The following is a 24,988-nucleotide window of genomic DNA, read 5'->3' on the forward strand; positions in this document are numbered from 1 at the left end:
CTTTTTTCCTTTTTGAAAAGGAAAGGGAATATTTAAGAGCCATTTAGTAGAGCCTCTGTCTCTGATAAACATTGATTGTATACCTACTATGTGCTGATTGCGCTGTAGCGTGTTAGGGCCGCAGGGACAGAAAACAGCAGAGGCCTAGAGTAATACGTTACATTTGTCGGTGCGTCTTGCCTTTGGAGAGAGAAAATGCGGGTGAAATCATCCTGAAAAGCTTGTCCTAATTTAAAAAGTAGTAAATAGCCCTGTAAGAAAACGAGACACACGTAGAGAAACATCCAAATGTTTCATCCAAATGCAGGAGAAAATGTCAACACATTCCTTTTTTACCTAGTTGTGATCTCTTAATATTTGGATGCATTTCTTTCTTGTCATTCATGTGTCTGAAGTTTAAAAATGGTTTGCAAAACATTTGTAAAACATGGAATGGCTCCTTGCTCGGTTATTCTCATACACTATGTTGTGTCTTCATTCTGGTTAGTTACACGGTGTCTTTTGGGGCTCTTCCTGTCTAATTAGTCCCCTCTGACCAGATGTGGCTAAAACTGAAGATGTGTCTAGGGTCTTTTGAACCAGACCCTACCCCGCTTCTTCTGATGAGCCCTGCGCTTGGAACCGCTGGGGCCCGTGTATGTATACGGCCCGGGTCTTTAACTGGTCTGTGTCAGATGGACCAGGGAGGCTGACTTCTGTGTGGCAGCCCTGGCCCGCAAGGAAGAGCTTTTTCTCAGCAGCCCCTCCTTGGTTTGGCTTTTAATAAGCGCCTCTGTTCATCCTGACTGTGGATGATAAGGCCATACTGAACATAGTTATTCCTCCACCAGGGCCTGGCAAGCGGTAACTCATTAATCTTTGGTCAGAGTTACATGATAGATAAAGGAGAACCAGGCACCCATTCTGAGTTGTGAAAACGAAACAGAAACACTGGGTTTCTTCCTTATAACTCGAGATCCACAGGCGCCGACGCCTGTTTCTCAGCTTGCTGGCGCCAGTTTCTCAGCTTTGCCCTCAGGACAGGGAAGCATCTCTTGGGGAAGAGCCAGTTACCTCGGCTTCCCAGATGGGGGACTAAGTCCCTAAGTTGTGAACAGACCAGACGCAGAGACACCACTTGGGCTCTGTGACCTCAAGCGAGTTACCTACCTGCTCTGTGCTTCAGTCCCCTCCTCAGTGCAGGGGTGCCTGACATGAGCTGTTGTGAGCCTCAGTTGACTTGAGGCATGTGGAGCGGGAACTTGGCCAGAGGAGCCTGTGTGCTGGGTCTGGCACGAGCGTCTGGCAGGATCCGGGGGAGCCGCACCCTGGCAGTGAGTCTGTGTGGTGGGCTGGCCTTTGGTGGGGCAGTTCAGTCCTGCCGCGTGGTTTCCACACACAGCTCTGGGGTGCTCCAGGTGTTTCCGGGGAGCATCGCGGAAACTGCGCACAATCAGAGGAAGCAGAACCAGATTTGAGTCCAGCATTCTCTCACCTCTGCTGGCAAGGTGCTTCATCCATCTGTGATGCAATCCCCGTGTCTGTTAAAAAGGGATGATGGCGGAATCCCTGCCCCAGCCTTCCTTCGCTGGGTACCTCCCAGGATCCCTTGAAATCCTGATCAAAGAGACTTTTTAACACAGCACTTCCTACGGTCCAGGCACTTCTCTCGGGGATTTGTGTATTTTAACTCTTGAAAACCTGACAACAACCCTAAGAGGAAGGTGCTGTGGTTTTGTCATTTCGCAGATGTATCACATAGAGGTTAAGTAACTTGCTTAAGATTACACAGCAAAGGGGCAGAGCTGTAAAACTGCTATTAATGAAAGACCATGGCAGCGGTCCATGGTTTGGAGCCTTCCCCACCAGTCACCTTCCACTCGCTAAAGGAGACTGGGTTAGGTCCTGCTCAACACGCAGCTGTCTCAGGAGCTGGGAGGAGACTTCTGATTCAGGATATCTAAAGTCCAGTCTTTGTTTTATAGGTACCACATCTGGCATCCTTTCTAACCTATCCATTGGCCCTTCTCTCTCTCCCCTGCGAGTCAGCTTGATCCTTTTAGCTCTCTCCTCAAGGGAATTAAGGTTGGTAGACCAGTTGAGTAAATATGAGTAAGAAAGTCAATATCCACCTGGGCAGGCATGAGTCACTTCTTTCTAGTTAGCTATTCATGGCCACTTTCAAGCTCACCACACAAAGTCATTACATTGAGGCTATTACCATGTTTAATAGTGACAATAATAGGGTGTGACCCATGGCATAAATGCATTCAGATAAGAAAGAAAGTGTTTTTTTTTCCCTGTAATTGCTTAGTCAATACCATTTTCACGGAAATGCTTGCAAACAAACTTAAAGAGGTCTTTGTTCGAATCCTTCCCTTATTCTGTGCTTCCTTCCTCTTGAAGGGCTTTTTTGAACTTTTCCTGATCAGTGGGCTGGGGGTTAGCAGGGTGATACCCTCTGTCCTTTCTGATGTTTTGGTCTACTGACCTACCTTTTTGCTGGATTTGAGCCTAATTTTATTTCGTTTTTAGGGGTGTGTGTGTGTGTGTGTTGTGTGTGTGTGAGTTCAGGAGAGGACACATTATTGCTGGTACTTGCTTATTAACTTCTCAGCTTAGACATTTAAGGGGGAAAAAAGACTTTTGCTAACTTTGCAAAGCTAGTCACATAGGGAGTTAACCATTTTGGTGAGAGGAAATGAAACTTTTCTTAGGTTTATTAGACCACATCCTATGAATCTGTGGCTTATTATATGTCTGATTTCTAAAAAGCATGGCATCATGGCCAGAGTTTTATTTTTGCTCATTAGTCATTGAAACAAATATAGATATTGCTTCATTTCCTTAGTTCTATGTTTTTCAATATGTTAACGTATGGAAAATCTGGATTTACACAACAAAGTACATTAGAAGGGGGAAGTATTAATCTCTGCATTACAACTTTGGATTATCAAGTATTCTGTTCAGCTAAAATGTTTAGTTCATCCTCCCCCCGCTGATTACATAAAGAAGCAGAATGAGAGAAAACAGTAAAAATGTTCCTGAAAGACAAAATTAGTATTTGGACATGGTTTCAGTCTTTTAAAGGATGTGTTTAAAAAATGAGAGGCAGGCTTGTATTATATATGTAATTCTTCTCCGTCCGTCTGACATTTCTTGTAATAGAAACCCTTTCCTGTGTATCCCGCGAAGACTCTTGGTAAAACGTCCAGTGGTGTCCGTCCTGGAACTGGATATCTCTCAATGTGTTTAGTCATTGCCCCGTGCAAACCCACTGTTTCTAAAGTTCCACTATTACAGTCCGATTGCATCTCATGCGGGAAAGAGTGCAAGCTGAAAATAACAAAGACAGAATGACTGTGGCCATTCCCTCATGCCCCCATGATGTATATGACCTGTGGCTTAGCACACACAGCCCTGGAGCATTCTGTGCAGGCAGTCCAGCAGATTCGCTCCCCTCCCCAGAGTCATTCTCCTGGTGGGATGACTGGTGGGACCACCCATGTTATTTTGTCATTTCTCGTTTTTCTTTCTGCAGATCTTCTTTGTTGAGTTCTTCTAGGTTAAATGGGTGCGTGGATTTCCTTTGCTGAAGTTCAGCTCCATGAGTGTAAGTGGGCATCGTGGTGCCTAACTGGAATTCCTGACACCTCAGAGAAGCCACACTCCCAATGCATGGTGAACGTGGTGTGGTTTCCCCTGCCCCGTGTCAGAGCCCCGAAGGATTGACACAGCTTGACCACTGCTTGCACAGGGCTCCCCACCAGGGACACAGGTCCAGAGAGGGAAGGGATTGTTCTGGGCCTCGTGTCCCTTGTTGACCATTCCTTGGACCGAAGGCATGCACACTGATCACTTCTTATACTTTTCTCCACCCCGGGAGGCTGATACACAGAGTAGGAAGCCCAGGCAGTGTGCATGAACATCCTTTAAGGACCCCATCCCTTGGAGGGTGGGGCGTTCTCTGGCCCTGCATCCAGCCTCTGGGCCCCCTCCTGAACCCCGCCTGGATGCCACAGGCTGGATCACTGCTCCTGTCTCTCTGACTGTCTCCCTTTTCCCCATTCTTTGTGAGTCACATGTTTTCTTTGCAACTCTTGTGACAAAGGTCATTAGTAGGGAAGACTCGGGCCTTCCATGCGTGACATCTTGTCATCCACACAGTTTATTGGTTTGGGATCCTCCCCTTTTGTAATTCTCTGAGGTGACAGATCTGTTTTTAATGGGCTGTGCTGTGTCAAGGGAGAGTTTAAATTAACCTTCAGACTTTTTATACCTCACAGGGCCCCTCAGATCATAATACACGGCCAGTATTTGAAGAGAGGGAGGGGATGCTTTTTGCTCACGGTTTTGACATTCTATCGAATCCGCCTGCCTGTCTGTTTCTCCATGATGTGATACCTCCGTTTCTCAGAGTACTTTCCTTTGATGATGTCAGTGAGGTAGATGTTTGGAATTTGGGAACAGAGAGGAACCACGCTTCAGCCCAGACTCTGGAACTTAGTTTACTCGTTTTTATTAAAAGGAGATTGTCAGGTCAGCAAAGTGGAGGATCTTAGTCTCCTAGTTTCAGGCCAGCTCTATGCACCTGATCCAAAAGGTATTTATTGTAACCGCTGCTGCTAGTTTTGCAGGAGCTGATTCTAGGCGCTACCTCATCTTTTATTCTTTATTCCACACTTTCCCAGCCTTCTCCATCACATCACTGAACGTTCACTTCAAACCTGTTTGCATTAAAGGAATGTGGTAGTTCCAAAAACAGTTTTTTGATGTTGGCTTGGGGAGTAAGGTGGTGGATGTATTCCTATCTTCTCTGATAAGGCCAGGTTCAAGTTCTGACCACCCTTTCCTCGGGCTGTCCTTTCCCCATCAGTGACTGGCTGCCTCTGCTTGAGCTGCAGATGGGGAAAGGAGGTGGCCTCTGTCCGGCCAAGGAGTTTTAAACTCTTTGTTAACAACCTCCTGGGGTGTATGTGTGTGTTCTGTTATTCTGGGGCTCCTCCACCCCCAGGGAGCTCACAGCTCTGCAGCATTTTTCTCTGGAAAGGTCTAAATAGCAGGCCTGTTTGGGCTCAGAGTGAAAGTTTCTGTTTTGGAAAAGCCAGTTCCTTCCGATAAGGGAGGGTGGGGATGAGGAAGGAACTAGAGACGCCAGAAAAAGAAGAAGTGAGAGTCCAGGAGGCGGCGGGGTGACCAGGGGACGCGTGTGGCCCGCTGCATTTATTTCCCAGCCCCACCTGTCACTTGACCGCCCAGCTTCGCCGGAGCCCCCTGTGTGGCAGCCCCTGGGCCCCAGCGGGGACCTCTTGCTGCTTCAAAAAACAGAGCTGGCAGGAGATGGTGTTGGGTTGGATATGATGTACGGGGCTGGGGTCAGAGGGAGCACGCCAGTGCTCAATCACCAAGTGCTCAGCCTGGACTCTGCCCGTCGGGTTTCTGGCAGGCCTGGGTGGTTCGCCGGCAACCAGTGTGGCCAGGGAGAGGTGCTCTTTTCCCCCCGGAAAGGAGAAGCCCCTCCACCAGAAAGTACAAGAAACTCGTAATCAGCCAGGAGATCCCAGTTCACAGCTCTGCCTCTTGGACAAGTTTCTTTCTTCCTGCCCTTTTTAAAAAAATAAGAACCCAGAAGAAAGCTGGGTGGAGGTGAGAGGGAGGGGCAGCTTGCTAATGATGCTTTTACTGGCTTCAGGAATCTGGGCAGTTCCTGAAGGGCAGGTGGGGCATTTCTGTGCCCGGCGGGGCAAGGACAGCAGTGTCTGGGCGTGGATTCGCAGCTCTCATGATGCAGTGACGTGTACGCTTCTAAAGGGACTGGGACATTAGTTTTCCTTGACCCTGTCCTGCTGGGGGCAGCAGAGTGAACTCAAATCAGGTTCCTGGTGGGGAACTCTCCTCCCTGCAGTCTTGCTTGGTGGGGTCACTTGCAGCTGTCTAGTTTTTGATTTGCACTTCCTGTGTATGCTTCTGTGTCCCTGATTCTAGGACTTAGGAACAGGCTTCCTTGGCCATGTGGGGTTTTCAAAAACTATAGTTTAACATATACAATAAAATTGGCCTTTTCTTTCGGTCTACAGTTCTGTGAATTTTAGCATCAATTCGTATTATCGCCACCACAGTCAGGATACAGAACAGTTCCATCACCTTACACACACTTTTATGCTACCCTTTTAAGGTCACAAGGGATGTGGGGTTTATTTTTTTTAATTTTTATGGTTTTCACCTTTGAAAGGTATCGTTGACCTGATCTGTTTCTTTCATTCAGAGGCTGACTTTTCACTGTCCATTGTAAGTTTCTGCTTTGCTCTTTCTCCACCAAGAGATGTAACCAGAGTACCTTGCTTTGCTCTTTCTCCACCAAGAGATGTAACCAGAGTACCTTTCTTGTCAGCCTCCTACTGACATGGTGGGTTGGGTTATTTGGTTCTTGTGCTGGCTGTTTTTGCCCACACCCCTAGGGTGCTTTGGGCCACTTTGTGGATTTAGGAGAACTCAAGGCGAATTCTGACAGTGGCCAAAGAACACTGTTAACTAGTAAGGGACATGTTCTTGCCGACCATCTAGGCAGCCTTGTGAAGGGAAATGACGTCTGGAGTATTCTGCTTTGAATTTCTGTTATTCTCTCCCAGATGTCAGGACCGCCGATCAAGGTTTGTCGTTGTTGTTCAGGCACTCAGTCGTGTCCGACTCTTTGTGAGCCCGTGGACTGCAGCACACCAGGCTTCCCTGTCCTTCATTGTCTCCCAGAGTTTGCTCAAACTCATGTCCATCGAGTCGGTGATGCCATCCAACATCTCATCCTCTGTCGCCCCCTTCTCCTCCTCCTCTCAAATCTTTCCCAGCATCAGGGTCTTTTCCAATGAGTTGGCCCTTCACATCAGGTGGCCAGAGTATTGGAACTTCAGCTTCAGCATTGGTCCTTCCGGTGAACCTTCAAGGTTGATTTCCTTTAGGATTGACCAGTTTGATGTGTAAAATGAAGATGGTGCATCCCCTGTAGATTTGTTGACCCATGTGGCTCTCCCAGACTGTCCTCACTTGTCTGACTACTTAGGTGAAGCCAGAAACAGTGTTGCTTCCACGATCACCCATGCCCCCCCAGCCAGGTTCAGCAACCAGCTGGAACAGCCATGGGAAGGCCAGAGCTGCGTGTCACCTGCTGTGGTCAGACCTGCTGCTTTCTTCGGGAAAAGTGAACTGCAGGAATGTTTGTGTGGTACAGGCAGATCCTGTGTATGTGCCTGTCCTCTTGGGAAACGAGGAGAGGTGACCTCAAAGGTCCCTGGCTCAGAACGTCACACTTGACTGAACAGTTGATGCCTTTGCGGTGGATTTTGCTGGGGAAGGTGGCAGCAGTCTCACACATGTGAGGTCTGGTGTAACCTGACTCCTGCCTTTGTAATTACTTGGAGACTTGCCATTACAGCCAATTGAGAAGTGGGAACAGTGACCCAGAGCAGAAAGCAGAAATTACAGGGGTGGAAAGGGGAGGTAACATCCAGAAACACAGTCGTAACTCTCCTCCTGGCTTTCTGGGATGGAAAACTGCTTTAGAATCAGGAGAAAGTGTTAGAACCGCCTTCTAAAACGTGTCACCCCTCTTTCCTGTCTGTATCCCCACTCCTCACTGCTCTCTTGACAGGCTGAAGGAACCCCTCAGAGTGTGGTAGAGTCGGGGCATCCAGGGTTTAGTTGAGAGGAGTGAGTCTGCTGATAAGAAACTATCTTTGTCTGGCAGCAGGTTTCTGTAGAGGAATGTCCTCCAGGTGCAAGAAGAATGGTTCTCATTTAAAAAAAAAAAAATCACACACTAAACAAAGTAACACGAGCATGGGCGTCAGGATGAAACCAGGAGAACAGAGCAGCTGTCAGACACAAGACGCTCTTCTGCACCCTGATTGACAGGGCAGGGGCGCTGTGGAAAGCCAGGGCTGGCATCATTTGCACACGTGGAGCAAGTGTAAACCTCGGGGCCTGGGGGCCTTCACTCTGGAAGATGCCAGAGAAGAACTTACAGAGTGATCATTCTCCCTCCAGAGGTGCTTACCGTTTGTCTGATCGATGTCGGAAACACGATATCATTTCTACCAACACCCACATAAGAAGGTTTCTTTTTTTTTTCCCCCCTTTTCTTATTTGGGTGACAGATTGCATGTTAGGGCACTAAAAGATGAAAGCACTAAATATTTGCTTTAGAAAAACACAGCGAAAGACTCATCCTCCCAGCTGAAAACTGATGGGCTTAGAATTCCATTAACAAAAACGACTGTCTGCAGTTAAATGTATTGCCACCCTCTGGGCACGGTTAACAAGTGGGGGAGAAAGTGGAAGTCGAGGGGTGGAGGATTGTACAGGATTCTTTCTCCCGGGGAGTGGAATTAGGGCCCTTTCGTCGACATGGAGGTCCAGGGTAGCCCAGAGAAGTGCCTTCCTCCTTCTGTCATGTTGAGCTCCTCCTTCTGGGTCTTTTCAGTGGATTTCCTCTCCATAAAAAGGATCTCTTTGTTATTCCCTCTTTCAGATGTAATGATAAAGTCGTAATTCTTACAATCCTCTTTGGCATGAGCTGTCTTGCCTCAGAAGAAGAGAGAATGTGTTTTGGCACTTGATGATGGTTCTTGCAAAGTCTGTTTAATGGAATGATTAAGAGCGTGAATTCAAACCCTGCCTTTGCTACTAACTGGCTGAGTGATGGTGTGCATAGTGTAGTTTCTAGACCTCAGTTTCTCCATCTGTAAAGCAGGGAAATTTTTATACATCCCTTCCTTTATTGGGAGGTTTCACCGAGTTAAGGTGGTGTACATGTCCATCCGTCAACATCTGCTGTTGTTCAGTTGCTGAGTCGTGTCTGATTCTTTTACGACCTCATGGACTGTAGCCCGCCAGCTCCTCTGTCCATGGGATTCTCCAGGCAAGAATACTGGAGCAAGTTGCCATTTCCTCCTCCAGGGGATCTTCCCACCCAGGGATTGAACCCATGTCTCCTGCATTGGCAGGTGGATTCTTTACCACTGAGCCACCAGGGAAGCATTTCTGTCAACATTAGCTCTTACTTATTCATTCTCAGTGGGTATTTTTAAATTCATCTCTTTGAGAGGAAAGAAGGATGAACCCTTTCTCTGGTCGGGGTGTAATATTAATATTAGCCACCACTTATTAAAAGTGTTGTTCAGGCTTTGAGTTCAGTTTTTTGTAAATATTCTTGTTTTACACTTATAGCTACTCCATCGTAAGAGGAAAAACTATTTTTTCCAATTTTGTATATACCTAAGCTAGTTGAGTGCTTTTCCATGAACCAGCTCTACTTTAAGTGGTTTTTCATATGTTAATTCATTTCACCCCCCCAACGCCCCCAAAAGGTAAGAACTATTTTCCTCAGTTTTAAAGAGAAGGAAACTGTGGCATAATTTTTTTTTTTTTTAATTGTCCTTGGTTCTACGGAGAGTAATATTAGGGCTGGGATGTGAAGGCCGGATCTTTACATATTTGTAAAGCCAGGGTGCTCACCTCATCAGTTCACTGCCAGCCTCCACTCTCACGTGTGAATGGTCCTAGCTCGCCAGGATCGTGCATGAGAAACACTGAGCAGATACACAGATGCTCTCCAGATCTGCTGCTTTATGATAGTTGGGAAGAAAAATCTTTATTACCGGAAGTTGTGGCTTCTGAGTCTCTCAGCAGTTGGCAGCATAGATTTTTGATTTGTTTTGTTTTGTGTGTGTGGTTTTGTTTTTTAAATAATTAGAAACAGTTAGACTCTCCTTACCACCCACAGTAAAAATTGCTTGGATCCTGCAAATAAAAGAAAAAAAAAAATGAGTCCATTTGGTAGAATGATTAAAACGGGATTTTCAAGAAGAAAGTTCCATTTTTGAGGGTGAGCTTTAGATGTGTAAGGCTTAGGGATTTCTCGCTTTTCAGTTCCCCCTTCGTCTGAATTCAGAGTCAAATAGTGTTAGGGGCTGTTGCCAATGATGGGAGGGATTACGCACAAGATGGCTCTGGGAGGAACCCTACATTTTTTTGCACTTATTAATGGTATGTCTTTTGTGTGAGTGGGTGTGAGGACTGAGGAGGAAGCATATATTTACATGGTGTGTGGTCCTTTCCGCTTCATTTCACAACCTGTAATGGTGAGCGAGGGGAGGAAGAAGCCCCAGCACAGCCGTGAGTTTCCACTGTAGGGATTATATCATTGAGGCAGGAGGAAGCCAGGCCTTTTTCCATGTCAGGAGGACTGAATCAGAGTGGCTGGGACTCCTGGTTTTTAGGACTCTGTTCTAATGATGCCCTCACTTTTATACACACAATATGGGTACGCTTGCACATATGTGGTTCGCCTCACTCTCCCCTTCTCAGACCAGGGTCTGAGTTGATGTCTTTGGCCAGGTCAGATGTGCTGTCCATTGGAGATCCCTTGCCCCTCACGTCCCTGCCAAACCTTCCTTGTCATTCCAAGACTGTAGCTAGTCATGTGAGTGACTTTCTAATCCTTGTGGGTGCTTGAAGGGATTCGCCTTTGTAAGAGAAGGAACGTCCCCCTTGGAGGGCTGTCTGTGTGTCCCATTGGAACCCACATTGCTTTTGACTTCTCTTCTATGATCATTCCCAGGCAGGCCTCCTCTTGCCATCCTGACTTGTTTAAATTTATGGGTTGTTGGCAAGCAATTTTTTGATGCTCTTCTTCTCATAGCCAGAGGCCAAGATCCCTTGTGGAGCAGTGCCTGAGTTTAATGGATGTCATCTGGACACCAGGGAGGGGCATAGAGAAACACTGGGGGAAAGTCTTAGAAGTAAGATGCTGCCCCTTGATGCTTGTCTTTATCCCTTTCAGGGCAGTACATTCAGAGAAATGGTTTTGGTGCTATCACGGCATCTTCTAATTTTAGGACAAAAGGTTCAGTGTCCTAAATGGACTTGTAGATGGCCTAAAGAATACCCCGTAAGCCACCCATTCAACTTGATCTTGAATATCTCAACTTTATTGAGCTCTTCTCCTGGTTATAAAGCCAGAAGATCTGGCCATAGTTTTGTAACACTGGGTAATGCTCCAGGAAGGATGATTTTACTCTTCTGACTGTCTGGGTTTGGTCCTCAGGCCAGGTTCTAAGATAGATGAGACAGTATCATCTTAGCTTGATTTAATGAGCTTAGCTTCAGATTAAAGGGAGTCTAGAAGTTACCGGCGCTGCCTTGGTGACTTCATGGTAAAGAATCCGCCTGCCATGGTAGGAGACGAGGGTTCAATCTCTGGATCGGGAAAAGATCCCCTGGAGAAGGGAAATGACAACCCACTCCAGTATGCTTGCCTGGGAATCCCCATGGACAGGGGAATCTGGTGGACTATAGTCCATGGGGTCACAAACGAGCTGGACACAACTTAGCAGCTAAACAACAGGAAAAAGGGAAGCAGGGATGCAGACATGTCTTTCAGACATCAGACTTCTGACTGATAACTGTTACAAAGCCTTGACTTTGTGGGACAGGTGAGTAATCTTCTTGTAATGATGAAAGCTTGCAAAATAGGTCTTAACATCCAGAGTGACTAGACAGAAGCACCAGCAGCGCTTGGGGACAGCTCAAGTTCACCAGGCACTGCTGGGCAGATGCTGTTCTCTGCTGGGGATGAGGTGTGAGCAGGATGGACTGAGTCTTTGCCTTCAAGGAGTCGCCCTTCTAGCTAGAAGTAATGACTTGAGTCCCTTGGACATTCTGCTCCCTTTTGGTCCCTGCCCACCCTGAGGGTCTGCTCCTTTCTGAGGCATCATCAGAAGAAGTTGCCTCCTGGGCTCCTAGAGAACTCAGAACTCCCTCCATGATGAGATCCCTCCATCTTGGTAGGAATGGTCTCCATAATGAGGCTTTCAAGAAAAGCCATGTTGAAGAGGGTGTGTTCAGAGCAGACAAGCCCACTTTTAAAGCTTGGGAGGTTCTGACCAGAGACTAGATGCCACCAGACCCACTTCTCTGCTGCTTCATCTCTTGATTCTGCGTGGTCACCAGCATCCTTTTGATCTCACCCTCCTCCTCTTCCCCAAATTCATTTTCCTCATCTCAGGGAATTTCTCACCATATTTACATTCTTCCTTGTTCAACATCAAATCTTTGTCTCTGTTCCCATCACAAAGATCTGTAACATACATACCTGGTTGCCAGGAATGTCCTGCCCAGGCTTCAGGCAGAGCGGTCTCTGGCAATTCTGGCCTCTTACAGTTTAGAAGAAGGGGAGAGAAAAGTAATTTTAAAGTGCCATAAGCTGGAGTTGTTTAGAATAGGGCAGGCAGCCCTCAGTCCTCTGATGAGCAATGTTTTTAATTAGAATCCTGATAGATTAAGAAAATATATGTGGCCTCTCGATTTGAAAAAAAGCAAAAACGTTACCTAGGGAGATTGACTGGGCTGGTCTCGGTAAGTTCAAATTGAATGTTGCTCAGCAGGGAGTAGGCTGATGGTAAGGTCATTGTGTATATGAGCTGGGCTTCCGGTGCAAGACAGATCAAATAACTCAGGTCACAGAAGTGGACTTGAGTGACCTCAAAGTATTAATGCAACCAATTCTTTGAGCCATTGACCCCAAGCAGAGGGAACAAACTTGTTCCTTCTGGTTCGAGTAGGTGGATGGGTAGAGACAGTTATGAAATCTTAGAATTGTCAGAGCTGAGTGGTAACTCAGGCCTCCTTGTGCCATCCAGTCCTCTCTGTAACCTGGGGAAACCAAGGCCCAGAGACAGGAGATGACTTCGTGGAGCCAGAGAACGATGGAGTCAAGACCACCAGACTCCAGGCCGCTCGGATTTTCTCCTTCCGTCCTGCCAACCTCTGATTCAAGGTGGAGTTTGATTTTTGCGGACCTTTCATGTGAAGCGCCGTTCATTTTAAGCTCCTTCTGGGTCAGTGTGCAGTTGAGTATGTTCAGTATGAATTCGCATATTTTCCTCTTAGAGGCTGAGTCTCTCTGGGATGCCCCAGGCGCTCATGGTGGTGATGAGGATGGACTTGTGCAGGCATCTGCTTGGGGTTCACTAGGGAGAAGTGAGCTGGAGAGTCTCAGGGAGTCTTAGGAAGTCTTCCAGCAATGAATGTGCTTTAGCAACACGTGGGAAGTCAGATCTTACGTTCATTCGTGCATTTTGAGTTAACTAGTCTCTGATACAGGATTATATCTTTTTCTACAACCCCACCGACCTTCTTTCCCAGGGAACTCATCTTTAGGAATCCTTTTACAGGGTTGCTTTCTGGGCTTGCGTCTAAAACGCAGAGAAATGTATGAAAATGATCCTTTGAAATCAAGTTTGATACCAGCCCTCTATGATAAACCTCAGAAAGTGTCTGGGTTGGGCACTGTCAATACCTGATGTCAAGGCAACCCTGCCAGGCAAGAAGAATGCATTCAGGAGTTCAGTGGTGACTTTTCAGTGTTTGCTGAGAACTCGGTTCTGCCCCTTGCGGTCCTACGTCCTGTGACAGAGCCGGTGCTCTGGGTCAAGTTCAGCAAGTTTGTTTTGACTTGCAGCCCGTGATGGCAGTGAAGCTCTCATTATGTAATGTTAAACTGGGCCGGAATGTCAGCTGGGCCAGGCCTGCCAAAGCTTGAAGAGTTGATTGGGAATGGGCTATGTTTAGTGTGACTAATCCATCTTGGCTGGGGAAAGGGGTGGGTAGGTGTCTCTCTGAGGAGGGAGGGAGGTATGATGTGTGCTATTTTGAATGTTAGCACTTTGTGTAAACTCTGCAAGACCCCGCCCCCACAATCCCCTGAGGGGGAAAAAAAATTCAGCCTTTGACCAACTAGTAAAATCCAGGGCTGTTGACTGATAACCAACCCAATGTTGCCGTGGAAAGCTGTGGTCAAGGCACCAGGGTCTGTGTACCACTTGCAGTCAAGGAGTTAGCACTTTGGGTTGATGTGAAATGGTGTTTCTTAAACACCTAGCCTGTATCCATCAAATTTTGCTAGCAGTGGTAGTCAGTAATTTAAGCAGTTATACAAAGTAGATCCTGGGTTCCTTAATAAAAACAGCAGTCAACCCTAATAAAAAATTTAAAGCAAAGAAAGAGGTGGGCTATTTTCCTAATAAAGATTTGAAAGTATAATTTAAGGTCTGTCTGATGACTGACCTTCTTGGTCTTTATTTGGGAGCCTTTTTCTCCCTCTGCCCTCAAGGTCCCCCACCCCTACCTCCAATCTTCCTCTTGGATCTTCTTAGGGGACAGAAGAATCCCATTTTCATGTTAATGTCTTTCGTAGAAGGTAGAAATAATCTGGAACCCCTGTCTGCACAGTGATCCTGAAGCACAATGTGGCCCCTACCCCAGCCAGGAAAGGTTGCATTTTGGTGAGCGTGGCAGAGCCCAGCCTCTGCACTGCCTGAGGCAAATGGCGGAGGGCGAGGGCTTGCTTTTGTTTCTTCTCTGATGAACGATAGTAAAGTGTGCACTGAACCTGGAAACACCTCCCTTTGTGTTCAGTGCTCTCCTAACACAGGCTGTTAAACTTGGGGCCTCGCTCTTGGTGGGGGATTGAATGGGGCCATTGTGGGGGGGAGGGGCTCACACGCAAGCCATTGAGGGCATAGAGATGCCATTGTTTTGCTGAGTAGTGAGAAAGGGAGGAAGACCGGGGGGACCTCCAGGCATCAGTGAAGCCAGTGCACTGACTGCATTTCCAGGTTTGCGTTTTCTTCAGGGATCTCCAGACCTGAGTGGTTGGGCGAGGTCAGCCTGGACAGTAAGCTCCTTGGAGAGCCCCCTGCAGTAGAGACCTGGTGCCTGCTGTGTGCATCTGAGTCGTGGACCTTGTTTGCCTCCACATTTGCGGGATGCTGCCCACCTTGGGCCTACCTGTAAGTCTTCAGGGCAGTGCTGTTCTCCAGGCAGCGGAGTTAAAAACATTTGTTAAAAATCACTCACTTCACCTTAGGGATGACGCCCAGTTCCCTGCCAGCGACGATTTTGTGTTGCTTCCCTTTTGCCGTCTGGTCTTCAGAGGCACTTCTGATCTTAATTATAGCCTTCAGCCTCTGTTTATTTAAAACTCAGAAGATAAATAGGCTATCGAGAGTTTATCTGTAGTCATCGTGCCAACATACCTACCAACTGTCCCCATGGTTAGTAAAGCACATCGCTGTGATCCCTGCCCACACAGTGTCCGCACACGCACACACACGCAGGCCATCTAAACTGATGCGTTGATCACAGGCGGGAATGTACAGCCAGCTTCCAAACCGCTGTGCTGGCATCTCCCATCTAGCACCTCTGCTGTGCAGTATTGTCTAGAGGAAATTTTAGTCGTAGAACTGGGAGGAGTTTGAAGACCTGGGTTCACATTCAGACTCTGCTACTTGCCCTGTTATCCTGGGAAATTATTCCCTAGGAGCTTCCGTTCTGTCCTCTGAAAATACAGGGACAGTGGCATCAGCACCCAGAGGGATGAGGGATTTAAATGAGGTGTTCGTGGAAGGGCAGAGAACAGCTTTCAGGCATCTTTGCACCGGGCCGTCTTTGCCGTTCAGTGTTCCGTTGTAGAAAGTGAGACCTCACGGGGCTTCAGTAACCTGCAGGTTACAATGCAGTGGCGTCCACTGTCTGTGTTTAGAAATGTAACGATTTTACAGTTCATTTTGCTGTTTTATTTTTTACCTCTGATAATTTTTATATTCCAATTAAACAGTGGTTTAAATCAGAGTATGTAATACCTTACTGTTCTTTTAAAACATGCCTCTGGCTTGAAGACCGTAACACATTTCACAGAGATTATCTTTGCTATACTTGAAAGTGAAAGTGAAAGTTGCTCAGTCGTGTCCAACTCTTTGCGACCCGTGGACTATACAGTCCGTGGGATTCTCCAGGCCAGAATACTGGATTGGGTAGCCTTTCTCTTCTTCAGGGGCTCTTCCCAACCCAGGCATTGAACCAGGGTCTCCTGCATTGCAGGCAGATTCTTTACCAACTGAGCTATCAGAGAAGTCCCTGAGCTATCTATCAGGGAAGCTTCCTATTGCTGTACTTAACACTTTGAAAATACACTTGTTGAAGCCACTAAAGAGACATGTTTAGAAAATGTTAAAAAAAAAAAATGAGTCTCATTCTCATTTTAAAGCAAGCATGGTTATTGCAGACTTCTCTCCCTGCATTTAAGAAACTCTTCTGTTAGAGGAATCAGTTCTTGTAGATCTCTTTGATAACTGTTTGCATAGGAATAAAGTTTGCATTTTTAGAAAAATAATATCTTTGTAGATCATAATGAACTTTTAGTCTTTAAACTAGGTCGTGGTACCTTTTCATCAGATATCACATCTGAACAATTGTTTTAAAAAATCAATTTCATTAACTGTATTTAAAGAATTTTCATCCCAGTATGTGTTTTGAAATATTTAATTATAGAAATATAGAGATTGTCTATTTGGAGTTTAAGGTTTTTTTTTTCTTAAGTGTTTCCTAATAGTAATGTTTTTATATATAAATTTCTGCAACAAACATTTCTTGAACATCTCAGTGCTTCATTTGTTCTGTATGTTTTATATTAAGACACAGCGATAACCATGTAATAAACACACTCTTTTGGTAAAGGAAACTTCTCCTTATAAGCCTGGCTGACCTAAAATTATAGTGAAGGATGAAGTAGATTCTAATGGCTGCTCTTGACCTCTACATCTATATACTTTATCTAATTTATAGTTGGAAAAGTAGCTAAAAGCATTGAGTTTGTGCCAGTAGTTTGAGGAGTTGTAGTTTATATAACCCTGGAATTAAGTACAGAAGTACCAGAAAGACCACGCTATGTACTGGGTCAAAGAGAAGAAATTCAATTAGTGTTAGCTGGGATTGAGGGGCTTCCCTGGTGGGTCAGACAGTAAGAAATAATCTGCCTGCAATGGAGGAGACCTGGGTTTGATCCCTGGGTCAGGAAGATCCCCTGGAGAAGGGAATGGGTACCTACTCCAGTATTCTTGCCTGGAGAATTCCATGGACAGGGGAGCCTGGGGGTTGTAAAGAGTCGGACACAATTGAGCGAGCAACTAACAGTCGCTGCCTGAGTGCCAGTGATGTTTATGTTCAAAGCATAGATTAATTTGGCCAACTGTATGGATCATACGAAATAGTCAGCAGCTCTGAGTTCAGGACAGTGTGAAAAGCTTGGCATCTGAATGTTGCTGCATATTCCCCAAGTCTGTGATGTTCCCTGACCTCCAGTGCAAATAGCTCTTCATCAGTAGGTGATTCAACAGCATCATTTAGCATTTGGGATTCTTTAAAAACTACTAAAAAAGGGGTGATAAAAAACTTGTGCTTCTTCTCTAGCGGATAAAGGCTAGATTTTTCAGGCTTTTCAATAACTATTTCTGGGGCAGAATAATTGGCGTTAAACATTGGGCTGGATAGTCAGAGAACTGGTTTCTGTTTGGCTCTGACTAGATTATTCCGTGAGGATCTTCCAGGAGGGCATCTGGTAGCACTTTGACACTTGTAAATTATTACCTCGCTCTCTGATTGTAAGTTCCCCGAGGGCAAGGACTTTTTTCCTCTGATTTATCCGGAATGCCTAGAATAGTGCCAGGTACGCAGGGACACCAAATCAGTACTGACTGAATCAGTAAGTGAATCTTTAAGGGTAAAATGTAGGGAAGTTTCCTGCCTTCGCTGCAGTCATTTTTCCTCCTTTCCCTTTTTCATTTGCTGAAGTTACTAACCAGCTAATCTCAAATGCATTCTCCCAAGTCCCCCGAACTTGTTTGTTTTTCTGTCTATAAAATGGGACTGTTGTCATGCAAGACTTTATTTGATTATGAGAAATAGTCCCTCCCAAACTTCCTTGAGCAGAGGTGCTAGACAAAAACAAGATGGTTTTGAAAAAAACACTGCAGTCCAGACTATACTAAGATGCTTGGTCGCATCCGAAACCAGTTTCACAGTCTGCTTTAGGCGGGCGGTTGCAACATGCTTTCCATCTGTGCCTCATTGGAGGGAGCGAACTTGAGCTCCAACTCCACACTGTGGCGGGAACACTGGCACCACAGCTCCTTCCCCAGACAGCCCATGGGTGTTGCTATGGGGGAGGCTTGACATAATTTAATTTTACTTTATTATTTGCTGGACGTGCCCATTGTATGCTAGCCTCTGGGTGTGTTTGCAAGGAGCTTATTTAGCAAAGAAGTAGAGACTGCGTTGTCTATAAAGCTATCTTGTCAGTGTTGAGAGTCAGGCATGTATACACACACACACACCCTCTCCTTAGGCACCCGGCATATACACCCCCCACCCCCTGCTTTGGCATCCAGCAGCAGCCAGTACTGGCCAGGGGTGAAATCATTACCATTCAGCAACTGACTCAAAACACTCAGAAAGACCTGCCTTCCTACAATCTCCTCCCCTTAACCCTGTAATTCCCCATGGCAGCAGCTTGGGGCTTGAGTATGTGTGAATCTAATTTCTCAAACATGTGTACAAAGGGCATAGCGAGTCGCCGTGCTTATTTAGTAGAGTTGAAACCCACTTCCTGGATTTGGGTGACTTTTCTTGGCTGTGTTCCTCAATTTGCTATGAAACGCAAAGGCTGAAACTCCACAAAAACATCATTTATTTGTTAGTGAAAACCATGGACGGGATCATTCTGTCCTGGGCTGTCACCTTCTCTCTGATGTTTTGGTGGCAGGTTGTCTTTATGTCGAGGTGAGCAATCATGTATTTTTAAGCATGGGAAGTGGTAAAAGGAGGTGAATTTGGCCAGTGTCCATATATTCAGATCCTTGGCCTTAAAAAAAAAAAAAAAAAAAACCGAAAACTGGAAGGCGCTTTTCCTTTATTATACTTTTTGTGTGTCAGTGTTGTTTATAAAATGACTTCCCTTCTAATTAATTTGTTTTTTTAAAGTTTGTTTGTATTATCACCTGCATCTTTTTGAAAAAATTCTGTTGCAGTATAGCTGACTGAGAATGTTGTGTTTCTTTGTATGACAAAGTGACTGAGTTATCCATGCATGCATATTTCACATTCCCTCCCATTATGGTTTGTCACAGCATATTGCATATAGTTCCCTGTGCTAGTTAGTAGGAGCTTGTTTATCCTCCCCATGTATAATAGTTTGTCCCTGCTAATCCCAAACTCCCAATTCATTGTCAATTTCAACTCTTGGTTCTAGTGGACACAGTTCCCTATAAAACAGATTTCCTTCATTCTCACCAAATTACCTTATTTTTGTTTCAGCAGTATCTAATTAGGGGCCTCATGGGTGACAGGAGTCTTTTTTTTAAGTTCTGTAACCAAAAGCTCCACCCCAGCACTAGCCATCCAGGTTTGCCTTGTCAAGCCAACCCTGACAGCTTGTGGGGTCTTTCCATCGCTCCCTGCAAGTCCGTGGAGAAGACTCACAGCAGTGACTGCTGATCCAGCAAATAAATGCAAAAATCCCCATAAGTGTGTTATTCTGGAATATTCAAATTTGACCAGATCAGCAGCTTCTCACTTCTCATTGCATCTTGATGTTCTTATTTAACTTTTTACCCCAGAACTTGATCAGTGCCTATGAGGACATAAATCAGAGGGGAATAAGGAAAGGATGCTTCTGTCCAAGGTGGGTGGACTGGATGCAGTGGCCAGGTTGAGAAGTTCTGAGGGGACCTTGAGAAAGGAAGTGTGCCCCCTTGAGAAATCGTGGCCTGCCGGTCCTGTGTATCTTTGCACCCATTTCTCCTAGTCCCAGGGAGCTTTGCGGTCTCTCTTCTTTTCCACCAGCATTCAAAGAAATTAATTTCCTTTGTTTCCCCATTGTCCACATTAGAGAAACTGGAGATAAAAGATGTCACTCTGGGCATCTTGAAACCCAAGGATTTATACTTTATCTGGCCAAGGATCTCATTTTTTAAGAGAGGAGGGAAACTAAATAATTGAGTCGAGTATTTCAAGATGTTAAATCTTTAAAAAAAAAATCAGCCTTTTAAGAATCAAATGCGAAGTCAGTCACTTTACCTTGCATTTCCCACCGTGATTCCATTTTTCAAAAGCTAGGATGACCATCAGGGTAGATTTAGCTTGGTCAAATATGGTCTCACTAGTTTTTAAAATCTTATTAATGACCCCTCTAATCCTGCGAGTTTCCAGGAGGAAATCTTGATGAACAATCATGGAATTGCTTTGCCTGGTAATGTCTTGTTTATTGACAGTATCCCCAGCTGAGCTCTCTTGGTTAATACATTTTCTCTGGCACTGCTCTGGGTTTTTTTGTTTGTTTGTTTTTTGTTGTTTGTTTTAAACCTGAAATGCTTATCAATAGGTTGCAGGGTTAGGAAAATGGCATGTTATGTAGCATTTTCGCAAGGAGTATTTAGAGAATTTTTCTCTAATACCAAATACGTCATGGTCCTTATGCTGAGAACATATTACCATTGTGATCTCCATACAGGAATTTGCTTTATCGACACTGGTGTGTAGGTTCCAGAGACTCCAGTTGACATTCTTTTGCATCCTGATCAGAAACCCTGACTTTCTGGTCCTCAGCAGAGAATACATCCCTTGATGACTTGTGGGTGCTCTTAGTGGAGGCAGTGATGTGTGGTCTTGCGAGAAGTCAGAACCTCAGCAGGTCTGTGTTTCCCTCCAGCATAGAGCTTTGTCATTTCTAATGATGACAATCCATCAGTCCCCACAGTTCAAAATGAAGATAAATTGAATTAATATATGTGAGTTAAATGACTCATTGATACAATTATACTGTGAGGATTTCTTCAGTGTAACCTAACACATTTAGTGGTGTTAATTGTAACGGCTTTGCATGGGAGCATTTAATTTCATAAGCAAACAGAATAATTTATTAAATCTCAAAAAGCTATTTCAAGGCCTAGATGTAGAGAGAAAGTGTGTGTATTTAACTTGCTGTTGACTGTGGTCTGAGTGTGCTTTGCCTCATCAAATTGGAAATGGCTAAGATTTTTTTTTTTTCTAATTTCAACTTTTATTGGTGCATCCTCATATGTGCCCAAGTCAATAGTGAATTGAAATGAAAGTGGAAAATGGGTACCATCCAGTAAATCTTAATAAGTTATTGAAAATTGAAGAGCACTGAATAATAAAACAGTTCTAATTGCAGTTAAAACTGTATTGGCGGCAGATATGCCTGAACAAGGATGATAAAACAGCCGAGGAAGAGCATTGGATGGCAGAATCGAAGAAGGGTAATAGATTAAATGCAAAACTCAATTCAAATATTTTGTGAAATGCAGGCATGCTGTGTAAACCTATTTTTTGCTGAAAAGCATGTTTTCTCTCATGTCAGAAACGATCACAGGAATCCTTTTAATATTCATTTAAATAGTTTTTAATTGGCTTCAGAGAGTTTAAAGTTCAGCACGAAGGTGAGATCTAAGCTTACTAATTAGATCGAATGCCGTTTGACTCAAAGAGCACACTTGATAATTAAAGAATTTCATACCAAATATACATTCGGAAAACATTCTTTTCACATCATTGAGGTAAAAATGGTTTTCCTGAAATTCTTCCTATTCTTTTTCCAAGAGAAATATCTCTTACAGAAGGATTATAAAACCTCACGCCACTTGTTAGAAAAGGACAATCTGTATTTTGGAGCAATCCTCTCATTTGATTGTCGTATAGCCGACATCCGCTGCTCAGGGCATTCTGATATATATTTTTTCTCTATCCAAGTGGAAGTCTGACTTGCCTGGAACATTGTGATGAACACAAGTTGTTGTGTCCTGTGTTTTTCTCCCACTAAGTTGTTTGAAGCTGTTGAAATGGAAGGCTGAGGAGAGGGGGCACTTAAGCAGTGAAGGGTTTTTCTTTGTAAATAATAGATCAAGAGCACTGGATCTGTATCTAATGGAGCTGTGTGCGGCCTCCGTTTCAAGGACAGCGCGAGGTTTTAAAAACCACAACTACCGACCAGCCCGTCCGAAACCTGTGGTCAGTTTTGTGAATGTGTGTGTGTCTGCTTGCCTCTTGCCGTGACTCCCCCCCACCCCCCCAATACATGGTTTGCTGTAACGTCATACTTTATTTCATAAAGTTAAAGAAAACCCCAACAGTATTTTATAAACGTGTGTATATATATTCACATGAGAGAGAGGTCCTTACCAATACCTATCTTCCATAATTATGGAATGATTTAAGGAAGTTTGCTCCTGTTTTACTAACATGTTTGAATGAATCTATTTGACAATGATGTGCTCTGCTAAGAAAATATTGATGTCTATAGCTGACATTAATGCAGAAATTAGTTTATTGTAACAGCAGAAAAATCGAATTCGTTATGTTTGCAAACATATGTTACCTTGATAATTGGATGAAAAATTTGATTTGCCATTTTCTCCCCCATTCCTGTTCCTCTTTTGGAGTTTATAAATTTGTTCTTATATTTGCTGGTTTGAATCTGTATTTGAAAAGCATTGAATACTCTGAGTATTGTTGGTATGTTTCATACAATTCTTATAAGCTTAATAGGGCTTTGTTCCTCCTGAGCTTGAATTAGTTGTTATTTTATCATTTGCGATCTAAATATTATACCTAATTGATATTTCTCCTTGTATTGCAAGAGTACAGGCATGTACCAGTATCTTAAATATTTAGTCTCTATCAAGAGCATCATTGGAAATAGAAAAATGAATATTAGATGTTAAATGTCAAACAGGAGCCTGTATAAATAAAATAGAAAAACAAGTACAGATTAAATTTGGAGATTCCTTTGATTATTTCTGAAAAAGTTGTTTATAAGATTAAGTGGTAGTTACTCTCAATGGAACCAGTTCTTTTTTTAAAAAATTGCATCCAACAAATTTGGGCCTATTTTTTAAAAAAAAGATCATTTCCTTATAAAATAGGTTTCTAAATAATAGCGTTTAACCTAAACAGTTTAAATATTTTTATTACATACAAAAACGTGTGCTGGAAACTAAAGCTTCTAACGTACCAGCTCCTTGAAAGAAAATCATTAATCTTCTCAAATGTAAGTGTAAAGTTGATCCATTTTAGCCTCTTGTCCATAAATTGTTGATTATTGGTTTTGAAGGAAAGCGCAGTGTGAGTGTGTTTTGAATTTTAACTTTGAAATCATAGATGTACAACATGTTCATGGCAGTCAAATCACAAGCTGAGAGAACCCATTTGAAATAATTTTTTTAAAGTATTCCTGTCAGGGCATTATTTATAGGAATGATAAGTTTCAGATTTTAGGTTTCAGAAAGTTGAGGTTGGCCGCACTTCAAATCTACAATTTAACTGCTTTGAAAGAATGGCTTTGCTTGTCTTCAGGGGGAAACAAGTAACTTAGGGGACATCCGTTCATTTTTTTTTTTTTTTTTGCAGTCTTTCATCCCTAAGTATAACAAATTGTTTCTTTTATTAATGTGGTACTTGCACTATCGAAGCAGTTCTTAGGGGAAAATAATCAGGAAGATATGCTTTTGCTTCTCAGATGCTACAACCTGAAATATGTTACTTCATTCCTTGAAGAGATTTTCTTTTTTCTTTCCTCTTTCAACAAATAACAGCTAACATAATAGAAATTGCAGAAAAGGATACAATAAGATTTTTTCCCCTTCTCGCACAGCATGTTTTGGTTGGCTAGGAGAAGCCGAGGTATTGGAATATGATTGTCCCTATTTAAGGAAAAAAAATGATATAATTTGTCATCTTACCGGTTCTCGGCATTCTGTGCGGCGCGCGCTTAGTCAGTGCTGGGAAAAACAGCGGTCTGACAGCTAATAGATATCTCTGCCCTCAATTGTTTAGACATTTTTGTCTTTTGTGACATTGAAGAAAAGACAAGGAAGGGAATGGAAGCAACTAAAAAATGTCAAAAGATCAAAAAATCAATGGGCCGCAGGAATGCGATCTGTTTACGGGGTGGAGTTGCTCTTTCTGTTCCCCCAGAAGTCGGTCGGGGTGTCGGGGGGCAGCCACCGGAGTCGGTCGCTGCCGCCTCCCTCCCTGGGAGAGGTGACACAGCGCTGAGCGATGCTTCACAAAGCTGGCGTGTTAGCTCGCTCCCCGCTCCCCCCACCCCTATGAATAAATAATAAAATAAATAAAAGCTTTGCTTTCAGGACTCTGAAATCTGAGTTTGGGGTGCTGTTCCTCTCCATCCATTTCCAACCATTTCCAGATTCCCTGGGCTGCAGCCCAGCAGATGGGGTAGAGGATTTACTCATGGGCATTTTAATTTTCAGATCAGGGGAGAACAGTTGACATTTTTATTATTTATTTATTTGATTTTGGAGGGAAAAAGTCAATATGAGTGAAATGGGTGATGATTAGGTGGGCCACGCCAGGCAGATGAATAATTGTTTTGTCCCTGGCTTAACTGTTTGGACAAGACTTACGTACATATATCTTGGGGTGGTCAGTAGCAAGGAGTTGAGATTTTATGTGAAAACTTGTTTCTTAGAGAGGAGGAGACTGGGTATGTGGATAGTAAAGATGATTTTAATTTAGCAGGGAGAATGAAGTGTTAGTTGCTGTCCATAAAAACTTTTGGGTTTTGAACTGTAGACCTTAGTTGTCTTTTCTCTCTCCTTTTAAAAACTTTTCAACCAACTGGTTGTTTGTTGCCTGGTGCGTCTGTGTGTGTGTGTGTGTGTGTGTGTGTTCACCTACACATTTGCCTCGCAAACTGTGGCAGCCCAGGAAAATAGATGAACCCTACAAGGCGAGGCCACAGTCCGTTGGGGAAGTTTTTTTTTTTCCCCCAAGCATTGTAGTTGTTATTTGATAGTAAGTGTGGTTCGTCCAGGCTGCATATTTTATAAACTTTCTATTAAAGTTGGGGCATGTTATCATAAAACTCAATTGCGATACTTTGTATTACGCTCTGGGATTGAGAGATAGACATAGGATTAAAAAAACAATTTCTAGGCATTTCTAGATGATAAATTTAATTTTCTTTGCTATTTGGAGGTCTTCTTTGAAAATGCAATTGTAATGAACGCATTCAGAACTGGAGAATAGATTTACCCTTGGCTTCAAATAGTCGACGTTATCAGGCACTGTCATTCGCTCCTTC

At 44.1% G+C, this 24,988-nt stretch overlaps 1 protein-coding gene across 50 annotated transcripts in view; it reads left to right on the forward strand.

Annotated features, from left to right (window-relative positions):
- The window catches only part of TCF7L2 (transcription factor 7 like 2), a 202,300-nt gene that overhangs the window by 128,328 nt on the left and 48,984 nt on the right, over positions 1-24,988 (forward strand). The gene's annotated exons all lie outside the window — the stretch shown is intronic.

Source organism: Bos grunniens, chromosome 26 (assembly GCF_055505025.1).
Source record: "Bos grunniens cultivar Pamir isolate PY7600 chromosome 26, Bosgru_T2T1.0, whole genome shotgun sequence".
In the NCBI taxonomy this organism is placed as follows: Eukaryota; Metazoa; Chordata; class Mammalia; order Artiodactyla; family Bovidae; genus Bos; species Bos grunniens.